General features: G+C 46.2%; 1 protein-coding gene across 1 annotated transcript in view; it reads right to left on the bottom strand.

Annotated features, from left to right (window-relative positions):
* The window catches only part of LOC146839319 (lectin-like), a 331447-nt gene extending 317583 nt beyond the window's left edge, over positions 1-13864 (bottom strand). The window contains exon 1 of the mRNA XM_085650338.1: positions 13773-13864. The gene's annotated coding sequence lies outside the window, so the exon portion shown is untranslated. The remainder of the gene's footprint in view (positions 1-13772) is intronic.
* Positions 13865-14414: the final 550 nt, after the last annotated feature.

Raw genomic sequence — 14414 nt, 5'->3', positions numbered from 1 at the left:
GTCAGATGTTAATAGAAATCAATGTGCGTATTGTAAACAGTTGGGTCATTGGGCCAGGGTTTGCCCGGTACTATATGCACCCCGTCAGGGACGTGGTCAGGGACCGCCGAGAGGTAGAGGGGGCTTTTCGAATTTCAGAGGGAATTCCAATGATCGTGCTCGCTTTGAGCCTAACGTGCAGCAACGAGATAGACCTAATGTGTTTGATCGGCAAAATCAGTATCAAATGTCTGGGAATGACCTTTCTGGGTACCATGATTCGCAGCATGCGTAGGATTGCGTTGGATGGAGGTTGGAATCAGTTGAAGTGCCGGTTGATCAGAGGGGTCCTTATGTTTCAGCAAATGTTCTGGGTTCTACTGATCAGTTCCCAGTTGATACAGGAGCTACTCGCAGTGCGCTGTCCAAACAATTGGTTCCGAGGGCTCCCCCATCTGGCTTAATGGTTACATCGGTAGGGTTTGATGGTACACTCTCTCGAAGCCCTCTATCCCGACCCCTTGCATTTCGTGTTGAACAACTTTCTGCACCTTGTCCGTTTTTGCTTGCCCCGAACACGCCTGACAACATTATGGGTCTTGATATGCTTAAGCACTTCAGAGCTACGATTCGCTGCTCCCCTACTGGAGTACGTGTGATCTTAAACGATAATCACCCTATGGCAGAATGGATGTGTGTGGTTGCAGAGGATACTGTATTAGCTTCTCTCCCTCGTACTTTGTGGGCCACTTCGGATACTGATGTGGGACAGATGGTGATTCCGCCTGTTCACATTAGTGTCCAGGAGGGTGCGGTGTTACCGCGCCTCCCTCAGTATCGTATTTCCCAGGAGGGGGAGGAGGCACTCATACAGATTGTGCAGGATTTGATTAAGGTGGGAGTAGTGGAGGAAGTTCCCTACAACGTCTGCAACAGTCCTATTTTACCCATTTTGATGAAAGATACCGATACTAGGGTTTATCGTTTTATCATTGACTTAAGGGAAGTGAATAAGATAGTGATACCTCAGTATCCAGTGGTTTCTGATATCACGACGTTACTTACTCTGGTCCCGCCAACGGCGACCACATTTTCAGTTATCGATTTGAAAAATGCTTTCTTTTCGATTCCTATTCATCCTGATAGCCGATACCTCTTCGGCTTTACTTTGAATAATAGGTCTTATAGATTTTGTAGAGTCCCTCAGGGTTATACAGACAGTCCTAGTATTTACAGTCAAGCATTGAAAAGACAATTGGATTCCTTTGCTCTGCCTGATGGTGTCGCCCTTATACAATATGTCGATGACATCTTGTTGGCGGCCGACACTCCTGAGCTGTGTAAGAAGTGCACGTTATCTTTGCTTTCCTTTTTGGCATCTCACAATCACAAAGTGTCGAGGAAGAAATTGCAATTCTGTAGACCAAAGGTGACTTATTTGGGTCACCTTTTGTCTAAGGAGGGGCGTGCACTCACACCAGATCGTATTCAAGCAATTTTGGACACGCCAGTACCTTCCACACAGAAGGATGTGCGTGCATTTTTGGGTCTTGCTTCTTTCTGTAGGCAATGGATATTGGGGTTTTCACACATAGCTAAGCCATTGTTAGCACTTTTGCCAAAAGATACCCCAATTCCTCTTCCCTGGTCAAATAGTTGCGAAATTGCCTTTCAGGAATTGCGACAAGCCCTTTGTTCAGCACCAGTGTTAGGTACCCCTGATTATACGAAGCCTTTTACACTGTATGTGCATGAGAAAGATGGATGTGCATTATCAGTTTTAGTGCAGATGCACGGCGACAAGCTGCGCCCTTGTGCATATTTTTCGGCCATACTTGATCCTGTTGCCCGAGCATTGCCTGGTTGTTTTCGCTCGGTTGCGGCGACAGCTGTGTCAATACGCCAAAGCGAGGGAATTGTGTTATCTCATAAGCTGTTGGTATTAGTTCCCCATGCTGTTGATGCTCTCCTTAATCAGACAAAGACGCAGCTTTTGACCAGTGCTCGTTTAACGAGATATGAGTTGACGCTTTTGGCTCCTCATATTACGTTAAAGAGGTGTGCAACGTTAAATCCAGCCACATTGTTGCCGTTCCCGGAAACTCAGTCTGAAGCACGAAAAGCACACGACTGTATTCTTGTGACTGAGGAACAGACAAAGGGTCGTATTGATCTCCAGGATACGCCCTTTACAGATGTAGATGGCGAACTATGGGTGGACGGATCATGCCTGAAGCTACCAGATGGTACGACTTCAGCAGCGTATGCAATTACCACATTACAAACAATAGTGGAGACAGCACGCATACCGCAGAAATCAGCTAAAGCAGCGGAACTGATAGCATTAACACGAGCTTGTGAGCTCAGTGCAGGATTGTGTGTGAATGTTTATACAGATAGCCGCTATGCCTTCGGAGTAGCGCACGATTTTGGCCTACTCTGGAAGGAGAGAGGGTTCCTAACGTCACATGGAGCACAGATAATATACGGGGAGTTAGTTCATAACCTTTTGACTGCATTAACATATCCAAAGAAGATTGCTATAGTTAAATGTAGTGCCCATAAAAAGGTGGTTGATAAAGTTGGAGAAGGGAATGCTTTTGTAGACCGGGTGGCACGAGAGACTGCGATGCAGCCTGTCTCTACTGCAATGTATGTTGTGAAGTCACAGGCAGAAAGATGGCACGATGCTAGGAGAGAAGTGCTGGAGATACAGAGGACCGCTTCCGATAAGGAACGGGAGCAGTAGTCTAATGATGGAGAATTAGATGATGAAGGGTGTTGGAGAAGTAAGCAGATGGATAAATGGAAGTTACCCACAGCCTTCGTACAACCTATGGTTCAGATGGCACATGGACTAGCGCATGTCGGAGCTTCCGCAATTGTCAAATTACTCACACGAATTTGGGAGCATCCGGAGATCGCTAGTACGGCAAAGAGGGTAGTGCAGACCTGCATGATTTGCCTGAGGTACAACCCAGGAAAGGGTACACGAACTCCAGCAGGAGGATTTGCAACACCCACTGCACTCTTTGAGGTTTTGCAGATGGATTACATTCAGCTTGAGCGCTGTAACAATCTGAAGTATGTTCTAGTAGTGGTTTGTGCCTTCAGCAAATGGGTTGAGGCATACCCTACGAAAGACAATACTGCAATGACTACAGCCAAGATGCTATTGAAGGAGTTCTTCCCTCGATATGGTGTTTGTAGATTGTTGTGGAGTGATAACGGACCTCATTTTATAGCAGACGTTATCAAGTATGTCCTGAAAGGACTGGGAATTACCCAGAAATTCCATGCAGTGTTTCACCCTCAGTCTGCGGGATTGGTTGAGAAATATAACCGTACTTTGAAACTTAAGATCGCTAAGATCCAAGCTTCGACATCTTTGACTTGGCCAGACGCTTTACCGCTGGCATTTTTGTCAATTAGATCGATACCGCATTCTCGGACCGGTCTCACACCCAATGAGATCGTGTTTGGACACCCAATGAATATTTGGGGTCCACCGAAACCGAAGTCAGTGTATGATGTACCTTGTGTAATGATGAATGATTATGTTATGTTATGTTATGTTATTATATTTTATTAAGCGCGAACAGCTGCCCCAGCAACGAGGCGTCCCGGCGCTGAACCATAACAGGCACAGTTAACGGATAATTTGGTTTCTATTCATCAACAGGTTCGAGAAGCGCTCCCTGATCGGTCCACAGGTGAAGGACATAACCTCCGGCCTGGAGATCATGTTATGATCAAGGTGTTTGAAAGGACGAACAGTCTGGAGCCGAGATGGGTTGGTCCTGAGCAAGTCTTGCTTGCAACGAGGACAGCTGTGCGAGTCTCCAATCGGAAGAACTGGATCCACTCCTTGCACTGTCGTAAAGTGCCGCCTGGATTAGTGGAGCCTGCTGTATTGACCGACCATCGAGAAATCCTGACTGCCGAGAAAGGCCGTGCTGTGGAACCGAACGACACTGAGGAGCTCTTCCCGGACCAAGCGATTCCCGGAGGAGGAAGATATCATCTCAGACCGAGGAAGTGATTTCTTTTCTGTATCCAGATACGTTGTCAGAACGGCCCTTAGGTTAGTGAAACAGAGAGCCAATGAGGCAAGGGGGGGGATCAGCCCTGCATTAGTGTAGTGACACCTGTCTTGGCCCGCTGGTGAAGAAATCAACGGCTGCCTAAGGGGAAGAGTTCTGACAACCTTTTAGTTTCAGGAAGATATTGACTTTTACTACAAGATGGAGAAGAAGAAGATTTTTTGTGTGACAAGCTTTATTATCATTGTAGCTATTGTTGGTATAACCACGTGGTTTGTTGAGGATGTGACTCCTGCCCGTGAGTTACTTGTTTTGACTACTCCAGTGCCTGAGGAGCACTACTTTTACACCCTTCCGTATCAAGAATTAAAGCATCGTCAGTCTTATTTGAATAATACTTTTATCCAGATGTTGCATCATACCCATGTTGCTACAAATGCTACGAACTGTTGGATATGTGGTATGATGCCAGCTCATCAGAAGAAAGGAGGAACGCCGTTCAAACCTCTTCCTTTCTCTCATAATGGCTCTTGTAGAGCGTGGTACACTTTGCTTTTTGCCACACGGAAACCTACAGTGAGACGACTACTTTTTAGACTTAATAGGGAATGTCACCAAGATAAAGAAGGCTATCCACAAGCGAATGGGACAATATGGGAGTGGGAAGAATATCGACCAGACAATGAATCAATCCCCTACATCTGCACGAACACCAGAGACACTGCTGGGAATGAACAATTTGTGATTCAAGTGGCACAAGCTCAAGCGGACCTGTGTGTTCAGAGTGTGGGTCATATTCCTGTTGGTGTTAGTGACTGTATTATTGTTTTGAATATAGATGGATTAAATAATAGTACTTTCTTAGCTTCCCATAATACATATTTCGTATGTGGGAATAAGGGTTATTATCGCTTACCAGCCGGCTGGTCCGGAGTATGTTATGTAGCGTTTTTATTACCCCCTGTATTCTTAGCGCCTGCATCCTATCATAAAGATTTGAAGTTATTGAACAATGTAACTGTAAATAGGTATAAACGTACTCTATCTATTGATGATGTTGATCAAACTGACACTAGCTTACAGCAGTATGTTGATTTTAACTTAGGATTGTTTTTCTTTGTTGGAGCTGCCCTAAATAGTAGGAAGGTTCGAAGATTAACAAGAGTTGTAGAGGCTGTAACGAATCAAGCTGCTGTTGATCTTGGGAATCTTACGGAAGAATTACAAATCACTAGAATTGTTGCGTTACAGAATCGTATGGTATTAGATGTTATGTTAGCAGACAGAGGTGGAGCATGTAGGATTATCGGAAGTAGTGGTTGTGTATTTATTCCTGACCACACGCCATCAGTCTATAACGCTATTAATAAATTGCATAAAATCGCGGCTGAGAATCATACAGAAAATGGCACTTGGACCTTTTCTGGATGGTTTTGGGCATTGATCACTACATGGGGATGGAAAGTTTTAACTGGTCTCTGTATTATTGTAGCAGTTCTGTTTTCCTGTTGCATCTGTGTTCAGTGTGGTCCTTTACTCTGCTCTTTATGTGTGTCATTCTGTATTCCTGATAAGAAAGCTATTGCCAATGTCACCTATCAGAAAAACTTAAACAAGGAGGTGGAAGAGATGATGAAAATTGACATATATGATGATTATCCTAACAAGCCGAATGTCTTCAGTAAATGCTGAAAGGGTCGTCTGTTGAAAACTAAAACAGCGATATGATTAAGCATTCACTAAAGACATGAATTCTCTCTAGTTAAAATGTGTTTCTTATTTTATGTTGACTAATGTCCGGACTCCATTTTGTATTGTCATGTCTCCACGTGCTTTGCACGAGAAGAGTCCTACCTTTTCGCTAGTTGCTCTTGTAATCTGCCTAGTAACAGTCTATAAATAGCTCCTTTGTCCGTCTGGCGCATGCCCAGACTTGACCACATCTGTTATCAGTTAGTCCTTGTTTGACCATGTTTTCGCGGGCTCAGGAAATTGTTAACTCCGCCCACATATTGATCCTGTATCGAAAATGTCCATAAATGGTAATGAATTTTGCTCTATGTTGTATCCACCCACTTATGAGCCCCTCTGTTGTGTATAAAAGGGGACCGTGTACGCAAGTTCTTTGTGCTACTCTATGCAATACTGAAGAGTGTTGTGTAGGTTGTAGGACCACCCTTAAGGGTTAATAAACTCTGTCTTTGTATTTGCAGTTTCCGTGCCAACTTCCTTCTAGCTTTTGTTACAGGAGAGCGAACCCTTGTATTCTGCGGGCCTAGCTGGGGCCTGTACTCATCACCATTCCAATGGAATCAAAGGGGAGCACATGAGGGCACCTGCCTATCTATTTAGTAAATTGAACCAAGTGTGCACTGTGGAATTTATAGAGTCTAGTATGCGGGATCTCCTACTTGGGGCTTTAAACAGTGCCTGAGGGAGAGTGTTGGGGTTTGGCTGCCACCCTTTCAATGTGTAAGTGTGGTAAACCCTGTGGCCCATGAATCCAGTAGTGTGCAGGGGTGCTCAGTGTGGTTCAATTGTATAGTTCTAGGTATGGGGCTTTTAGATCAGCCATAGCATATGGCAAATTAAGAGTGTCCCACTTAACCCTTGGCTGCTTCCCGGCCCAGGCCAGTTTGATTAATATTGTGCGGAGTACATCAAATGTGTGCCCTGGGTGAAGCATCGGAATGTTTTGAAACAGGAACAAAATTCTAGGAAGCACTTTCATTTTCATGAATGAAATGCGTCCTACCAGTGAGAATGGCAGGTGAATCCAACGAGCGACATCCTCTTCCAATACTTGTCAGAAAGTACTATCTCAGGGCCAGTGTGCATTTGTATTCCTAATTAACATACAGGATCTGTGGACCATTGCAAGGCGAAGCCCTACACCACTGGTGTGATGGATGGAGTCAGAGGGAAAATAATAGATTTGGCCCAGTTGACCTTTAAGTCTGATATTGCCCCGCAGCGTGGAACCTCAGTGAGCACTGGGGTGAGATGTCCTCCCAGATCTCGGATATATAGGAGCATGTCATCAGCATATGCCGAAATAATGAGACGATATCCAGGAAAACACAGCCCTCTGTGCCCGTGGTATTCTCTCAATGCACATGCCAGGGCATTTAGCAAGGGAGACAACGGACAGCCCTGCTGAGTTCCTCTCAAGATTGTAATATGGGGTGTGACAGTGTTGCATACTCTGATTCTGGTGAATGGGGTATTATTTAGAACTGCTATGAGTCGAGGAAAAACCTTGCCAACTCCAATGCGACGAAGCACAGCTTTCATAAATGAACACTCCACAGAGTCAAACACCTTCTCTGCATCTAGAAAGAAAGAAGCAGGTTTTACCTCAGTGTTAATGTTCTGAATGGTGCAAATTACAATTCTAAGATTGTATGTTAAACTACATTTTGTACAAAGCCGGCCTGTTCTGAACCCACCAGCAACAGGACCAACAGGGCTCGACTGTTAGCTAACATTTTAGTGAAACGTTTTGTGTCCACATTCAGTAGTGATAAGGGTCTTTAGGAAGAGCATTCATTTGGTGGCTTCCCTGTATTCAGTAGACTAGCTATTAGAAATTCTCTCATGGTATGAGGGCATCAAATAAACTTCAACCTTCTCTTCACAGCAGGTGACTAAATGTGGTATGAACAAATTCGTAAATGCTTTATTGAAGGGCACCGTAAAGCCATCTGAGCCATCACGCATTGTTTTGAGTTCACTTTGAATCTCACTGGGATAGAGAGGTGCCATAAGGTGTTTCCTGTAAGAATTAATGAGCCATGACATTTGGATATGCTGCAAATAGTCCTCCACAGCCTCTTCATTCGGGTTTATCCGAGAGATAAACAATTCCAAGTAGTATCTGCTAAATCTATCAGCAATCAGGTATGTCTCGTGTGGTGGGTCATCGTCTTCCTCTAGTAACTCCACTATCATACTAGATTCCCTTTTTTGGGCATTGCAGAGCTGCCAGAACTGAGCCGGCGCGTTCACCCTCGACGTACGTCCTAGATATAGCGTACTTGCTCTGATTTTTCACTTCGCTATCTGCGAGTTCCTGGTATTCTTCTAGAGCTTTTTTAATATTCTCAAGCGATTGTGCATCACCCCTGATGAGCCTGTTCCACATGACCAAGCCTCCAGGGTCGATAGTCTGTCTCTCAGTGAGCGAAGTACTCCGGCATGTTTTGAAATGGTAACCCCTCTAATAAACACCTTGAATGTCTCCCAGACCATGGAGAAGTGGGAGACTGAGCTAATATTGGCCCCGAAGAACTCTTCAATAGAGGAGGCTACATAAGCCTTAAAGACCGGGTCAAGAAGGGAGAATGGTGGGATTTCAATGTTTAAGAGTACAGGAGAATGATCTGAGTACGTTTGGGGGAGCTGTTTATAGGCGACAACTCAGGAGAAAAGAGACCTGGAAATCAGACATAAGTCTTTCTGGTGTGCATGTTATGAGAAGCGGAGTAGTGAGTGGACCTTGAAGTGGTAGGGTAACGGCTGCGCCATACATCTAGTAAACCTAGTTGCTCAGTAAGTTCCACTATTGCCCTTGCAGCAGCAGAAGGTCGCCGAGGAGGGCCTTTGGGGTGATCCCGGGTCAGATCGAGGACACAATTGAAGTCCCCTCCCCAGATTTGTGTAAGGTCAGACCTTTTGAGCAGGCAGGAAGCTAGTGACTGACAAAAATGTGGGTAATTGTGGTTAGGACCGTTAACATTGACTAGATTGACATTCAGCCATTCTTTATGGCACCTGGAGAGAGCAAATCTGCCGTACAGGTCTGTTTCTGATACTTGCAGTATGATGGCAGATTTAAAAATCACCCACACGAGGACACCACTGGCATGAGACATGAACCCTGCAGCACTTTAGTGACCTTGCAGCCATCTGTGTATAAACATGCTACTATTGGGGGTTAAAAATTGTCCTGAATCAATGCAACATCAACTTGGTGCTGTTTAAGGCATGCTACTACTTTACATAATTTCCTAAAATCATTCAAACCCTGAACATGACAGGAATCTGACTCTGTTGTGTTTATAATGTTTTGATTTGATCAAAGCCATTCTATCTGTCATAGCGCAAAACTGGACCATCACACCCACTGCACCGCTAGCCAACCCTGAGCAACTTGTACACATCGCAATTTGTCCATAAACTTACTAAGAAAAACTCTCCCTCCCTCGCCATGCAGCCACCAACTTGGCATAGTCAAGAATTTAACACCCCCAACAGAACATTTCCCATATCAAGATAACAATCAAAACCAGCTTTATTAGTAAACTGTGAGTAACACACAAGGGCGAATGTTACCAGCAATGAACTTCCTCCATAATCCGGCTAGCAACGTAGTTACAAATATAATGCACTTCCCATTCTGAACAGTATGACATACATATATGTATCGTCTAGGGCTGTTCTGACTCCTTCCAAAAAGCTAGCCTGATGGTCACAGCCATATGACCAGAGGGGATAACAAAAATCACATTATCCTCTTGCATTGGGAATGTCTGTCAGATGAAATTAAACAAATAGAGGCACATAAGAACAGTGATAAACAAACCAGCAGATGACCTTTAAGTAGCAAAAAGTACCATGATTTTCTCACCATTATGCAGTGATATCATACCACCTTACCAGCCTGTATCCCCAGGGCCATAGTTTTGACCAAGCAGCAATAGAGTCAGAATGGCTGTTATAGCTCTGCCATTGGGTCCATTAGTTCAGTGAAGCTGGCAGGGTATCTATACAAGATTACTGCTCATCGAATTCTGGAGCGGCCTTTCCCAGTGAAGCAGAAGAACTTGGGGATTCCTTTTGAGGTCTCTCACATTCCCTTTCCTTCAGGAACAGCAGTGTCAGCCTCGGAACAGTAAATGTATGCACATTGCCATCAGCTTCTATGTGTATGTGTATGCGTAGTTTAGCAGGATACATCCTATTGTAATCCAGATTGAGATCTCGGAGGTCTGGCAGAAACAGACGTTGAGCGCCCTGCAAATGCTATGTGAAGCCTGCATATATGGACATGGCCATACCCTTGTGGCGCAGTGTTCGTACTTCTCTATCTTCACGAACGGCAGCATGTCAATCCCTGTAATTGAGCAGCTTGGACATAATGGGCCGCGGAGCAGCCCCCAGAACCAGTATAGGGGCTAACAAGTCGCTCCACTATAAACACGTTAGAGACTATGGGCCGTATGTAGGTAAAACACAAATTGCGAGTTCTTAATAGCGATTTTTACCGAATTGCTATTAAGAACTTCGCAATTCCCGATGTAGCTAAAGAATCGATAAAATTTGGATTTGGAACATTGCATGAGTAGTGTCTATGCCATGCTGGGCTGGTTAGGGCACTGTAAGGCCATCATGGTGTGGCGGTGTGCTGTCCTATTGCCTGACTCAAGGTCAATTAAACACTGTTACGCTATTGCAGTTACTCGCTTTGTCTCATTACTTATTCAGAAATAGTTGTGTGTGATCTCAGCCCGTCTGGGTCTCCCATCTGGTGCTGCTGCGACACCTGCAGTGCTGTGCTGTGGCTGTGGACAATCCTTTCCCTCATCCTCTGATTCAGTGAGTTCCATGGGTGTTCCTTTCTTTATAGCCAGCTTATGCAGCATGGCACATGTTGCTATTATTTTGCAGCAGGTCAGAGGTCGGTACTGCCGTGCACCTCCACTTTTGTGGAGACAGACGAACCTGCTTTTTAGGAGTCCGAATGTACGCTCCACCACATTCCACGTAGATTTATGTGCAACATTAAATCGCCTTTCACTTGGGGTAGATGGGTTGAGGTATGGAGTCAGGATAAATGCTCGCACCGCATATGCGCTATCACCTAGGTGTTAAAGGAAGAAAGATTATTCGCAGTCAGCAATAGATACATTACAGGTAGACCTCAGGGTCCTTCACATTGATTCACCTAGCAGGTATCGTTCTCCAAATTCACCCCAGCAAGACGGGTATATATCCCACTGTTCCTGAAGATGTAGGAATCATGCGTGCTCCCTGGAAATTTTGCAACAATGTTGGTAATGATGTGAGACGCATCACAGATGACATGTACGTTGACTGAATGTGTTGATTTGCGGTTACGGTAGATGTACTCAGTAGCAGAGGGGGGAAGATTGGTATATGTGTCCCGTCAATGCACCCTATTACATGTGGTAACTAGGCCTTCTGATAAAAGACCATCTTTGTCTTGTGCAGTTCCGCCTGTGTGCTGGGAAAATGGATATAGTGGTGCATCCTTTGCATCATGGCATCCAGGAATTTGTTGAAAAAGCGCGACAGGCAATTCTGTGAGACACCACCAGCCACAGCTATTACCCCCTTGTAACTGCCAGATGCTAGTAGGTGCAGGCAACAGAGGACCTGCACATGTGGAGGTATTGCATGCACCCTTGGTGTCTGGTGCTCCAGGAGTGGGTGCAGGTCACGTATCAGGTCCAGGATGGTGGTTGGGTGAAGCCTGTACCTCTCATGGATTTCTGCCTCTGTGAGTTGGAATAGTGAGATGCGCAGTCTGCATACGCGTTCCTGTCGTTTCCAGATCCTTTGAGCTGCAGCTTGTATCCATATCCGCCTTGCAATGACATAGAGGGCCACCATTGTGTTCATGCAGATGCGTGTGGGGCTGTTTAAATGTTGTACACCTGGTTACCACCTGCTTTGAGTTAGTAATTTGAGAGTCTTATTTAGCGATTTGTAATGGAATCGGTATTAGCGATTTTATGTACATTGTTCTGCGAGTTTATTTAGCGATTCCTTATTTAGCGATTCGCTAAATAGTGAGTCGGTGTAGCTTATTCGCTAAATAAGGAAAGTTAATTCCATTAGTTTTAGCTATTCTTTATTTTGCAATTCGGTGTTTCTGCCTCACATGGGGTTTTAGCGATCGCAAATGTGGAAATTCTGCGAACTTCGGCATTTGCGATTGCTAATTAACTACCTACATCTGGCCCTATGGCTCTGCCAAGGAGAATGTGCGCCCTTAAATCCTCGGCCTTGGCATGTACGACGTGCAGTAGTTTGTCCATATTCGTGTGAGTGAGAGAACTCGAGTTTAAACCGTCTTCCTTGTCTAAGACCCTTTATTCCACTAAATCCAGCCTTTCAGGATGCTGCTCTAATCGTTTGGACATTCTGTCCATTCGGATTGATAGCGCATCGATCTTTCCATCTATTTTGGTCAGACTGCGTTGCATCGCTGCTAGAGTTTGTTTCAGGTGCGGGTCAGCTGGCGGGGCTCCAGTTTCTAAACCACACTCAGAGGCATTGTTGTCTATATCTTGCTGCCTGGGCATCTTGTGCGGTTCAAAATGGAGCTTGGACTGGGATTCCATGTTGGGGACTACTTGTGACCACCACTCGCAGAGTGCGTCCTAGGCGTACAATGAAGGGGTGCTCATAACTCCACGCCAACTATGCACTTATTGGAATCCCTTAGGCCGGAGAAGCAGCACCAAGGGGCAGATTTATGAGGGACTTGCGCCCCTTTTTCGCCACCGTTGCGTCACTTTTGTGACGCAGCGGCGGCGTAAACCCTGCGCCATGTTGCGCCCCATTTACATCGTGACGCATCTATTTAGATGCGTCGCGGTGTAAAGCACCGCGCCACATGAAACCTGCGTCAGGTTTCATGTGGGCGTTTCTACTCAGGGGCGGCGTTCCGTCGCAGGAACGCCCCTGAAAAGTGACTCAGTATAATCTATAAGATTTCATTGAGTCACTTTCCCAACGCTGATGCGTCAAAACCCTGCGCCTGCTTGAAGCAGGCGTAAGGCTTGACACACCATGTTAGGGATAGGGTAGGTTGGAACAGTGGTGGAGTTGCGTCGCGCTTGCGACGCAACTTCAGCACTGCGCCAACCTTACGCCGGCAGATGGGTCATGTATCTGCTTGTCCGTGCGCCACGATGCACCGCATTGTAAATGCGGCGCATCTGCAGTGGCGCAAAGGCAAACTTGTGTGACGCATCTTCCCTGGCGCATCCATGCTGATTTGCAGGGATGCGCCAGGGAACATAAATCTGCCCCTTAGTCTTTGCGAGTGTCCGTTAATACAGTGGAACAACGCGCCTGGGCTGTTGCCCTATGATATCCAGTGGTGCTGAGAGGGGTCGATGCAATCCTTTTGAAGGGCCTTCTAGATCCACTGCGATGTACACTGTTGCACTGCGCTCTCTAAATTGGCCAGGTGTGGAAGGACAGTCTCAAACCTGATGGAATCTAAATTCGCTGTCCTGCCCCTGTGGGAACCAATATTGTTTAATCCTTCTCCTGATCTGTCTATTAGCTCGCAAGGCAGACATTCACAGCTTCAGTTGGGGGGGAACAACCTCCCTGTATAGATTCAGAAGGACCGGGTGTAGCCTTATCCGCCCTCTGGCCGCTACACCTCTCCAATGAGCTTCACACGCTGCACCAGTGGGTAGGCCAGCCGAGCCATCTGCATTAAATTGGTTACCCCGTGGTGCACCAGGAAAGGAGAGCATGACCAGGGGAATCCCGCACAAGGGACACCTCTGCCTGCCGGAGGAATCCCAGGAGGCTCATGCATGGAGTTGGGTGGAACGGGGCCCAGCGACACCACCACAGCCCTCGCCTGTGGTGAGCCAGGTCGCTATGTGAACACCTGCACTTTGTTCTCTGTCACGGCTAGTGAGAGGTAATTGCTGCCACCACCCGGGGGTGAGGCCAGCCGGCCAAATGAGCATCTCCTACCTTGCCTGCAGCCACATCATCCCCCAGACTGCGGCAAAGTTGAGAGCATTCTCGGGTCGCTGCCGCCAGAGTCAGGGTCACCCTGGTCTGATGCACCAGCAGCGAGCGCAGCTACCTCAGAGGGATGGACCTCCACGGATCAGGTCCCCATGGTGATCGCGGTCACCAGAGATCACAATGTCCAGGACCACGCCTCCTTGGCTGCCTGAAGGGCATAGGCCACACAAGGGGCCGGGTGCGGATATCTGTTTGTCACGCCACAGCCTCCAGATTGGCTGAGAAATGGCAGCAAACCTTTAAATCTTATTCCGAAGCACTACGATGGGAGTAACAATTGTAAACTAGTTACGGGGAAGCAGGATTCTGCAGGATAAAATGCCGGACTTGCAGAACTTCACTAAAGCGCAGCCATCTTGGAGCCAGGCAAGCTCCGCCCACCACTAAGCGGAGAAGATGGTTATGGATCAAATTTAAAATTGAGGCAGTGGGGCTAAATTTGGTGAATTACTATGGCCCCATTGAGGATGATACCACAGCGCTAGAACAAATCTACAACATGGAGCTACAATCAGAAGGTGTCTTCATTATTGGGGGCGATTTTAATTTTTTTCAAAGTTTACCACTTGATACCTCTAACAAAAC

This window comes from Triturus cristatus, chromosome 4_1 (genome assembly GCF_964204655.1).
Source record: "Triturus cristatus chromosome 4_1, aTriCri1.1, whole genome shotgun sequence".
Taxonomy (NCBI): Eukaryota; Metazoa; Chordata; class Amphibia; order Caudata; family Salamandridae; genus Triturus; species Triturus cristatus.
The sequence above is the reverse complement of the archived record's forward strand: the minus strand, read 5'-3'. Positions and strand labels throughout refer to the sequence as shown.